General features: G+C 42.6%; 1 pseudogene; it reads right to left on the reverse strand.

Annotated features, from left to right (window-relative positions):
* Positions 1–9786: 9786 nt before the first annotated feature.
* The window catches only part of LOC136334564 (histone-lysine N-methyltransferase PRDM9-like), a 34473-nt pseudogene continuing 32532 nt past the window's right edge, over positions 9787–11727 (reverse strand).

Below are 11727 nucleotides of genomic sequence, written 5' to 3' on the forward strand. Positions count from 1 at the left end.
TGATGAGTACTCATCAGTCTTTCACTTAAAATAAAGTTATGACCCAATTAGGAGAGCAAAACCATTTTGTCTATGTACCATGTTTTATTTTATAACAAAACAATAATTTATATTTTGTTAGGAATTCCTAACAATTGTCAATTATTTTATTAAAGTTTATTTTAAATGTTTACTTGGGGAAATTCCTTTTTCCCTGTTTTTTTAATAATTTCCTTATTTTTCTTAGTATTCATTTGGGAATAAACTAAACATTCAGATATTATGCCTTCTGTAATAGATTCTAAGTTTGGCTTTTCTAATTATCCCTTTCCTGTTGGCCAAATCCTTTTTCTAATTGGTTTTGAATAAACCTTTGGCAATAAGGTTTCCAAGACCCCACTGGTTCTGGGTGGCATCTATTCATTTGAATTACTATGTTCTGATTTTGAGGCAGACTGGAAAAATATACAATTAACAATAAAATTCAAATAGGTAATGTTAACAAATACTATAACAAACGTCTTAATACAATAAAGTGACTAGAGCCTACTAGATTATTAAACAAAAGTAAAATTCTGCCTTAGCCATTTGGCTCAGTGGTAGAGCGTCAGCCTGGTGTACAGAAGTCCTGGGTTTGATTCCCAGCCAGGGCACACAGGAGAAGTGCCTATCTGCTTCTCCACCCTTTTCCTCTCTTTCCTCTCTGTTTCTCTCTTCCCCTTCCACAGCCAAGGCTCCATTGGAGCAATGTTGGCCCAGGTGCTGAGGATGGCTCCAGGGCCTCTGCCTCAGGTGCTAGAATGGCCCTGGTTGCAACAGAGCAATGCCCCAGATGGGCAGAGCATTGCCCCCTGGTGGGCATGCCAGGTGGATCCCAGTCGGGTGCATGCGGGAGTCTTTCTGACTGCCTCCTCGTTTCCAACTTCAGAAAAAATACCAAAAAAAAAAAAAGGTAAAATTCTAACCAATGTAACAGGATTTAAAATAAAAGTCTTAGAACCACAAGTTCTTAACATGTTAACATAATTTCACTATCTATGTTGACATGCTCATTGCTTTATATTATGTGGCAATGTAACTTAATTTCAGTTTTCTGAGAAATGTCCTAAAAAATAGGAGTTACATATATTCAAGAAAAGTCCACAAGGCATTGGAGTTGTGGTCACATTCTACACTTTGCAGCTAGAGTTTAAGTCCTAGTGACCACTGCTTCTAGCTGGAGTTAGGAGCAGGTCCCAGCCTACAATAGGCATGGGGCATTGAGACTAGAGGAATAAAGGAGACACTATTGTAAGAATGAGACGGCACTCGATCACCAGGTGTGCAGGCTTCACTAGAGGAGAAAGACCTGCCGGAGCACTCCTCCAGGAGAAGTGCACCAGTACAAGCTAGGGGGACAAATTATATGGGGTCAAGAAGATTTTTGAGCATGTGGGTGTTGAATCAAAAGTTCTGGTATGTCCAGAGCCCCTCCTTGGGGCGGCTTGTCAGCTTCTTGGAATTTCTCTGTCTTGGGGTAATAGTCCAGTAAGGGTGAGGTCTGACAGATAAGTGGAACATCAAGAGGGCAGTTTGGAATACACATTTCTATCACTACAGGCTATCAGTGTTTCAAATTAGCAAAACAGTAGATCTGTCTTACCTACGCAGTGGAGTTACAAATTAGTAAGTCACAAGTTTACTTTACCTACAGCTAGTCCCATACCAGTACCAGTTCTAAAACAAAAAGAGAAAGCAAGTATTCAAAGGAAAGCAAGAACATAAAGCAAAAAGAGTTGCTTTGCTTACCTCTTTGATTTCTCTGCTGAATTATCCAAATTGTCAAATTTGGGAACTGGAAGGCATCTACCATAGAACTGTCCAGACCCCACAGGAAGACCAGGAGCCCTGGAAAGTCCCAGGTGGCATGCCTCTCCGTGAGATTCAAGTGGGGCCAGGCAGCTTCTCAGAGAGACCAGCCAATTGGGGGTGTCTCTATCCAGTGACACAAAATACCGGATTCCAGATGAGCCCCCTTATGTTATAAAGTATCGCACTTCAGATTCTGAAAGGCACTGTACCTCATTTCATCGAGTTCATGTAGAGACACCCAGTCCAGATGAATTTTGAAGAGTTTTATTAGAGGAGGAGATTTATTAAATATGCCGACCACATATGGCTGACACGGGGCATCAGGCCCAAATTGTGCAGTCCCAAAAATAGTCCAGGGACTGCTTATATACCCTTGATCACACATGGACAGGGGAGAGCATGACATCATGGCATAGAATGACAACATTTGTTTAGGGGATTCACAGAAACATTAAGACTTTTAAGGTGCCTGACTAGGTGGTGGCACAGTGGATACAGCATCGCACTGGGATGTGGAGGACCCAGGTTTGAGACCCCAAGGTTGCCAGTTTGAGCATGGGCTCATCTGGTTTGAGCAAAGCTAACCAGCTTGGACCCAAGGTCACTGGCTCAAGCAAGGGGTTTCTTCTTCTGCTGTAGCCCCACGGTCAAGGCACACATGAGAAAGCAATCAATGAACAACTAAGGAGTCCCAATGAAAAACTGATGATTGATGCTTCTCATCTCTCTCTGTTCCTGTCTGTCTGTTCCTATCTATCCCTCTCTCTGACTCTCTCTCTGTCTCTGTTAAAAAAAAAGACTTTCATGGTAACATAATCAAAGATGTTTACAAATCTTTCAGGGTTTAACTTCCTTCACTAGCCTAGAGGTATTTTACCCTCAAGATTCCAGGAAGGGGGAAGATCTACAATCAATGCAAGGTGGTATGTAAATTCTGCCTCCTATTGAAAGAGCAAATTGGCCTGGGTGCTGAAGTTGTCTCTAGTTGCAATGGAGCAACACCCCAGATGAGCAGAGCATCGCCCCCTAGTGGCCTTGTCTGGTGGATCCCAGTCAGTCGCATGTGGGAGTCTGTCTACCTCCCCATTTCTCACTTCAGAAACATACAAACAAAAACAACATAAAACAAACAAAAAATGGAATATGTGTTCTAGGGAAAAGCCTCAAGGTTCCATTTAGTCTTATCTGATAGAGGGCTCCAGTATTTATAGGCTTGATGGCACATTAGAGGAATCCATTATGTCCTGAGAAGTCCATTGTCCCCTCTGCCCTCTGGCTCAGGTTTGGGAGGAGTTTCCTTAAGGCACTGCCGGCCAGGTGAGAGGGGAAGGAAGAGGGAAAAGGTTACATTGTAGGAGAGGCACCATGGGAGTAAAAAATGGATGGAAAACACTGAGGTTCAGAATTCAGAGTGTTTATGGTCAAGAGAGGTTGTCCTTCTCAGCTGAAGAATAGAAACATGGTCCTAACAGAGATCTGGGCCTTGTGTTTGTCATTTTATTCTGCCTTCCTGCTGAGAGTAACACAGTGGCCACATTGTGGATTCATCACTCTACTTTTCATTCGTTTTCCAAGTTTATCCATTCATTTGAGACAGAGAGAGAGAAGCATTCACTCATTGCTCCACTTAGTTGTTTTATTTAGTTATGTGCTCATTGGTTGCTCCTTTTAAGTGCTGACAATGGGGCTCAAACATTTTCCCTTGGCAATGGGAAAATGGTATCTGTACTTAGCTACATGGCCAGTGCCCCATAGCATTTTTTATACTGTAGTATTTTAATTATCATTCAATTGAAGTTATTTTATATTTCCAATTGTGATGCATTTGGAGGGTTATTTAGAAAATATCATTTATACCTTAAACCAGGAGTCAAGAACCTTTTTGGCTGACAGAGCCATGAATGCCACATATTTTAAAATGTAATTCTGTGAGAGCCATAAAACAACCCATGTACATTATACATTATCCAATAAAAATTTGTGTTGTCCTGGAGGACAGCTGTGATTGGCTCCAGCCACCTGCAACCATGAACATGAGCGGTAGGAAATAAATGGATTGTAATACATGAGAATGTTTTATATTTTTAATGTTATTACTTTTTTAATTAAAGATTTGTCTGTGAGCCAGATGCAGCCATCAAAAGAGCCACATCTGGCTCATGAGCCATAGGTTCCCGACCAGTGCCTTAAACCATAAGGAGCTCGTAGGTCCCTCTTATTAATATTTTTTAGGTTTATGGCCATGACAGCAAGACATACACTTTGTATTCTTTCAAACCATGAAGCTTGTTGAAGGTTGCTTTCTGTTGCTTTGTGGTCTCTGTAAATATGTTTGAAGTGTGCCTCTCTGTCACCTTGTGTACATGCCAGTTTCAGAAGAGAACTTAAGTACAATCACCTTAGTGTTAGACATCAAGACTGCAAGGAGCAGCTTGTTGACCCCTTTACCTTACTTCTTTTGTCCAATAGGTTTTGGGGTTTTCCAACAAAAAGTAATCTGTAAGATGTGTCACTTGTTCTCAAATTAGCTGCATGTTATCCATGTCACCTTTGTGAATATAAGATTCTGGTCTGACTTGTGGTGGTGCAGGGGATAGAGCATTGATTTGGAATGCTGAGGTTGCCAGTTTAAAACTCGAGGCTTGCTGGGTCAAAGCACATGTTAGAGGCAACTCCTCAGAGGTGATGCTTCCTGCTCCTTCCCCCTTTCTATCTCTTCTGTCTTTTCTCTAAATCAATCAATCATTTTTTTTCAAAAAATCTTAGATTCTGTTATTCAGTTTTTTGAAGTGTTCTATACATCCAGTGTAACCTCATTGTCTGGTATTCTTGGGAATATCAGTTCCCCTTGAGCCTTTATTATACATTGAATATCCCTTGTTCATCTTATTATTTCACTTATTAGTCCAGCTGCTAGAATTTTCAAAGTATAAGGACATATTTTTATTTCATTCCCCACAGTGTCGAAGAGTCAGGCATGTGACATGAATGGCTGGGGAATTAAATCCTGGAGAGTCCTGCAGCTGAGATCATGGACATGTATCAAGTAAGGGTAAGCTTTATTTCTGTTCCCTCTGTCAGTTACTTGGTTTATTTTTATAGGGTTTGGTAGAATGTGGTAGGGCTGCTAGTGATGTTTCTCTATTCTACATTTACATTGGTAGTGAAATATATTTTGAAGCTCGCTGCTTGGACTTAGGGAGTCATGAGATGTCCTTTATGGAGTCCTGGCTGTGTTTGCATTGTATCAGGTTCAGCTCCTGCATCAGTCATTTAGCAAGTGAGGTCTGTTGTTTGGCTCCATGTCTGAAGTTCAGTTATGGGGTCTTGTTTACAGATCAGGAGCCTGTCTCCAGGGTTTGTTGTTGAATCTGTATTCTGCTGTGCACCTGGGGTCCCATTGCATTTAACCTCATATCCGAGTTCCAGTGTGGGGCCCATGAGCAGCTCCAGTTCTAGGACATGATGTATGGACTCTGGTGTCCAAGGTACCATGTCAGTCTCTGGCATGGGTGTGTCCTAGTCTCAGGTTGGGTCTGTAGACCAGTGTTAGGTGTTTGGTGCCAAGTCCCCTTTTTGGTTTGGGGGTTGGTCCAGTGCTCAGTTTAAGTCATCTAGGGTCCACAGAGGCCCTGATTCTGTCTAAGGACTCTGGTGTCTGTTCAGTAATGATTGTTGTGTTCATGTTGGCAGGAAGGTAGATATGGATGGGAAAGAGAGCAAAGCGAATGGGAGATTCTATTCTATAAAACTCGCAATACCTGCTCCAGGAAAAAGTCTCAAGGTTCCATTTAGTCAAATCTGATAGAAGGCTCCAATATTCGTAGGCTTGATGACACAGTAGAAAAATCCATTGTGTTCTGAGAGGTCCATCATCCCCTCAGCCCTCTGGTTCAGGTTTGGGAGGAGTTTCTCTAAGGCACTGCCAGTCATGTGTTTTGGGGAAGTGAGAAGGAAATGGCTCCATTTGTAGTAGAGGCACCATGGGAAGGCAGTAATGGGCAGGAAACACTGTGAGGTGCAGAATTAGATTGTTGATGGTAAAAAAAGGTAATCTTTTCTAGGTGAAAAATAGGAACATGGTCCGAAGAGATATCTGGATTTTTTACTTTGTTTTTCTTTCTTATTTTCTGCCTTTCTGTTGAGGAAATGCACTAGGCATGTTGCAGGTCTTTCTCAGCTTTTTCCATTTGATTTTTACATTTTTTTACATTGATTTGAGAGAGAGAGGGAAGCATAAAATCATTTTTTTTCAATTAGTTGTTCCATTTAGTTGTGTACTCCTTGGTCACTCCTCTTAGGTGCTGAGACCTGTGACAAAATCCACAATCTTGGCACACAGGGAGGACACTCCATGCACTGAGCCATCTGGTCAGGGAACCATAGGTTTTTTAAAATTATTATTATCTTTCAGTTGATGAAATTATTTTAGAATTCTAATTGCAATTTATGTTACAGGTTATTTAAAATTGTATTTTATAAGTGTAAGTATAAGGACTTCCTGGCTTATTTGTTACTAATGATTTTTTTTTTTTCCAGAGACAGAGTGAATCAGAGAGAGGGATAGACAGGGACAAACAGACAGGAACGGAGAGAGATGAGAAGCATCAATTATTAGTTTTTCATTGTGCGTTGCAACACCTTAGTTGTTCATTGATTGCTTTCTCATATGTGCCTTGACCATGGGCCTTCAGCAGACCAAGTAGCCCCTTGTTGGAGCCAGTGACCTTGGGTTCAAGCTGGTGGGCTTTAGCTCAAACCAGATTAGCCCGTGCTCAAGCTGGCGACCTCAGGGTCTTGAACCTGGGTCCTCTGCATGTCAGTCCAACGCTTTTTCCACTGCGCCACTGCCTGGTCAGGCGTTACTAATGATTTCAAGGTTAAGTGTCACAAGAGGAAGAAACATGGGTTACGTAATTTCAATCTTTTGAAGTTTGTTGTCACTTCCTTTATAGTGCAGTATGGACCCTTTTCAATGTGTCTCTGCTGTTAGGTCGGGTGCATCTTGAGAACAACACATCAGTGGTGGTCAGGAGGAACAGGGGTGGGTACAGTGCATTATATGTCAGTTGTTGGATGGCAGGAATCAAAGGAGGACAAAAACGCTCAGATAGCTTGATGAAGGAAGTAGCATTTATTTAGCTGGCAGAGCAGTGTGACTGCAAAAGAGGCAACCAAACATGTACTCCCCGAAGTTAGATTTCTTACATCTTATATACCTTTTACAGAATAGAGGTTTTAATGCAAGGGGCTCGTGATCCCTTTGTCTAGAGGTATACGTCACTCCCATGACTCCAGGATGGGAGGGTGAGTTTAGGTAGATTCAGAGGATGTGTTGGAATTTTTTCAATTAAGATATGTAAACACTGTTTCTTAAAAGCTTTTGAGAAATGAAAAAGGGAAGTGGTTTTCAGATAAGTTTTTTCTTCTTTGCTTTGTGTAGCAAGTGGCCCCAGTTCACCCTTTCAGAGAACTATAGGAAGTAGTTAATCTATAACTGCCTGACTCAGTTACCCCTGTAGGCTCCCTTCTCTTGCATTCTTCTTGTTTCTTCCTTCTCAGGGAAGAGGGGGCATGCCCTTCCCTCCTTAGTTATATTTTCTATCTCTGTATTTTCTTTTTTTGTGTTACTATATTGGTTCTGAAAGATTATTTTCTATCCCTAAATGAGAGTTGGATGAAACCCAGGGTTATGCCCTCACCAGGTAGCTCAGTTAGTTAGAGCATCATTCTGATACACCAAGGTTGTAGGCTTGATCCTCAGTCAGGGGACCTCCAAGAATTAAACAGTGAATGCATGCGAACATTGGTGCTGTCATATTTGGAGTTTAGCAGTTCTAATAGGTGTGAGTGTTGTATTATTGTAGTCTTATTGTGTCATTTCCTAATGATACATCAGGCAGAGCTTATTTTTACAAGGTTAGGTGCTTGGTCTCATCAACATAAGAAACATGAAAACTGGGGGATTTTAGGATCTCATTTGAGCCAAAATGACTCTAAATGTTTGGAATGAAGATCTCTATTCCTACAGATTGAGTGTAGTAATTTATATTTTATTTACTTTTTAAAATTTATTTTAGGCCAGCCTGACCTGTGGTAATGCACTGGGTAAAGCATTGACCTGGAATGCTGAGGTTGCTGGTTCGAAACCCCAGGCTTACCTGGTCAAGGCACATATGGGAGTTGATGCTTCCTGCTCATCCCTCTGTTCTCTCTATATCTTTTCTCTCTTTCTTTTTTCACTCTCTAATAATAATGAATAAAAAATAAATAAATGAAAAGACTCTCCTTAAAAAAAATTATTTTAGGCCATGGCCGGTTGGCTCAGTGGTAGAGCATCGGCCTGATGTGCAGGAGTCCTGGGTTTGATTCCCAGCCAGGGCACACAGTAGAAGCACCCATCTGCTTTCCCACCCTTTTCCGTCTCCTTTCTCTCTGTTTCCCTCTTCCGCTCCTGCCGCCAATGCTCCATTGGAGCAAAGTTGGCCCAGGCACTGAGGATGGCTCCAAGGTCTATGCCTCAGGTGCTAGAAAGGCTCTGGTTGCAACAGAGTGGTGCCCCATATGGGTGGAGCATCACCCCCTGGTTGGCATGCCGGGTGGATCCTTGTCGGGCTCGTGTGGGAGTCTGTCTGACTGCCTTTCCATTTTCAACCTCAGAAAAATACAAAAAAAATTATTTTAGACAGTGTAGATAGACAGGGAGGGAAAAGGTGGGAGTAGAAAGCATCAACTTTCATATGTGCCTTGATCAGGCAAGTCTAGTCTTTTTTAAGTTAATTCATTTTAGATAATGCAGAGAGAGAAGCAATTTTTTTCTTTTTTTCTTTTTTTTGCAAGAGAGACAGAGAGAGGGACAGATAGGGAAAGACATGACGGGAGAAAGATGAGAAGCATCAGTTCTTTGTTAGGGCACCTTAGTTGTTCATTGCTATCATATGTGCCTTGACCAGGAGGCTACAGCACAGTGAATGACCTCTTGCTTAATCCAGCAACCTTAGGCTCAAGCCAGCGATACTGGGGTCATGTCTATGATTCCACACTGAAGCCTCCAATCCCACACTCAATCAAGCTGGTGAGCCTGTGCTCAAGCTGGAAACCTTGGGGTTTTTAACCTGGGTCCTCTGAATTCCAGTTTAGGGCTCTATGCACTGCACCACTGCCTGGTCAGGCACCATTCTCATTTTATAGATTAAAATACAGAAAAATGGAAGTTGAGAATCTTGCCTTAGGTCACACAGCTGGTGAGGGCTGAGCTGAGATTCAAAGCAACTACTGAATGATCTGTAGTCCAGGTGGTATGCACCATGAGATGCTCACCCTGTAGAGGCCAGTGAAGAGAGAGTGAGGGAGACCAGGTGCCTAGACCGAGCCAGGTACATAGACATGCACATGCACATGTTCTTCCCTGGTTTGCACCACTGAGACACAGAGGTCAGAGGAAATCATGACAGGAATAAAGATAAGCCAAGGGAGGAGGGTTGTGAGCCTACTAGGAGAAAAGGCTCCACTTCTTGGGAGTCAAGGAAATTCCTTTCCTGGTGAGTCTGTCTCAAATCTCTCTCTGGGCAGTAAGCTAAGTAGATTGACTTAAGACTTCCACATTTCCAGTTGCTGAGTTTCTATGCATGACAGTGTGAGTTCTCTGTTGCTCTCCTGGAACTCTGGTTCCAGTGACAGGGGAAATGAAGTATGTGAGCTTTAAAGCTCTATGAAGATAAGATTTACTAGAACAGGAGGCCAAGATACAATGGAGGAGATTGGTGTTGATTCCCATAGCACTTAAGGAACTGTTTGTCTAGCTCATCTCTCGTTATGAAAGTGAAGAATTTGTTTAACCAGTTACTTCTGTATAAATTACACTCTTGGGAGGGAAGGGGTCAGTAGAGTCCTTCTGAAGTCTCTTCAGAGGTGGGATATGACCCATGTAAAAGCTATGGCTGTGGAGATGCAATTTTATGCTAATAAGTCACTACACTCTTTGCAAACATAAGGTTTCTCCCCTGAGTGTTTTCTCTGGTGTCTGAGAACACTTGACTTCCGTGCAAAGCCTTGTTCACACTCCCTGCAAACATAGGGCTTCTCCCCTGAGTGTGTCCTCTGGTGTATGAGGAGATCTGAATTCCATGCAAAGCCTCGTTCACATTCCCTGCAAACATAGGGTTTCTCCCCTGAATGTGTCCTCTGGTGGATGAGGACATGTGACTTCCGTGCAAAGCCTCATTCACACTCCCTGAAAACATAGGGTTTCTCCCCTGAATGTGTCCTCTGGTGTATGAGGAGATGTGACTTCCGTGCAAAGCCTTGTTCACACTCCCTGCAAACATAAGACTTCTTCCCTGAGTGTGTCCTCTGGTGTCTGAGGAGATAGGACCTCTGTGTAAAGCCTCGCTCACATGCACTGCAAATATAGGGCTTCTCCCCTGAGTGTGTCCTCTGGTGTATGAAGAGATCTGCGTTCCATGCAAAACCTTCCTCACACTCCCTGAAAATATAGGGTTTCTCCCCTGAATGTGTCCTCTGGTGTATGAGGAGATTTGACTTCCGTGCAAAGCCTCGCTCACACTCCCTGCAAATATAGGACTTCTCCCCTGAGTGTGTCCTCTGGTGTCTGAGGAGATGGGACCTCTGTGTAAAGCCTCGCTCACATGCACTGCAAACATAGGGCTTCTCCCCTGAGTGTGTCCTCTGGTGTATGAGGAGATCTTCCTTCGATGCAAAACCTCGCTCACACGCATTGCAAACATGGGGTTTCTCCCCTGAGTGTGTACTCTGCTGTATGAGGAGATCTACCTCCTGTATAAAGCCTTGTTCGCACTCCCTACTATCTGGTGTTTGAGGAGGTTTCACTTCCATGTAAAGCCTCGCTCCCACTCACTGCAAACATAGGGCTTCTCCTCTGAGTGTGCCCTGTGTTGTCTGAGAATATGTGACTTATCTTCAAAGCCTTGCCCACACTCTCCATACTTGACAGCTACAATACTTGACATTTCTACTCCCATAGATACTTTGCCTGTGTTCACTGAATTTACTTTCTGGCCTGTGCTGGGCACTTCCTGTATCATTCTCTCTTGCTCACTAGAGCTTCCCATGTGTCCTTTACAAGGTTTGAAAAAGGCCCTTGAAATCCTCCTCTGCCTGGTCCTTTTAAGCAAAAGTCCAGCAAAAAGCTGGACTTTTATTTGACCTCTTGACCTTCAGCTTTGTCATCCCAGTTGTGTGTATCAGTATGTTGCTGCTGCTGACTTGGATCCTCTGGGCAGAAATCCTCTGATTGTAGCTGTTTTCTTGTAGATGTTCCTGGGAGAATCTGAGGGGGGTGACTGCGTCCCACATGTTGAGTGAGGAATTTCTGACTGGAGAAGACCAGAGAGCAGGAAGGACACGGGTGTATCTCTGGCTGTGGTTCTGCTGAAAGAGAAAATTTTGGTCAGGGTAGAGGTTGATAAGGCTGCATGATTCATATGTTTTGTCTGATGTTAAGACGTCTCCCATGAGTCATTCTTACGGGTTTGACAGTATAATCTCTGTCTTCCACAAACTGTTTCTTTATAGTCTGTTTTTCTTTCTTTATCGTCTGTTTTATCTTTTAATTTTTATGTACTGTATCTTCTTTAGAAATCCAGAAAGCCCATATCGAGGGGCCTTTGTATATATTTCCAAATGAGGGACTGTCAAGTAGCATCAGGGGCTGTTTCACCCCTTTTATGGGTGAAACAATGCTGACCTTTCTTTTATACATGTAGCTTTTAAAACAGTTGTTTAGAAAGACCACTGGCCCCAATTAGGAATTGCTTCCCTCATAGTTTCCCATAGATGATAAACTAAAAATATGTCCTTCTTCAAGCCTAACACCAAATATTCATACTTGATTTCATTTAGTGTCAACCCATTTCA

This window comes from Saccopteryx bilineata, chromosome 1 (genome assembly GCF_036850765.1).
Source record: "Saccopteryx bilineata isolate mSacBil1 chromosome 1, mSacBil1_pri_phased_curated, whole genome shotgun sequence".
Classification (NCBI taxonomy): Eukaryota; Metazoa; Chordata; class Mammalia; order Chiroptera; family Emballonuridae; genus Saccopteryx; species Saccopteryx bilineata.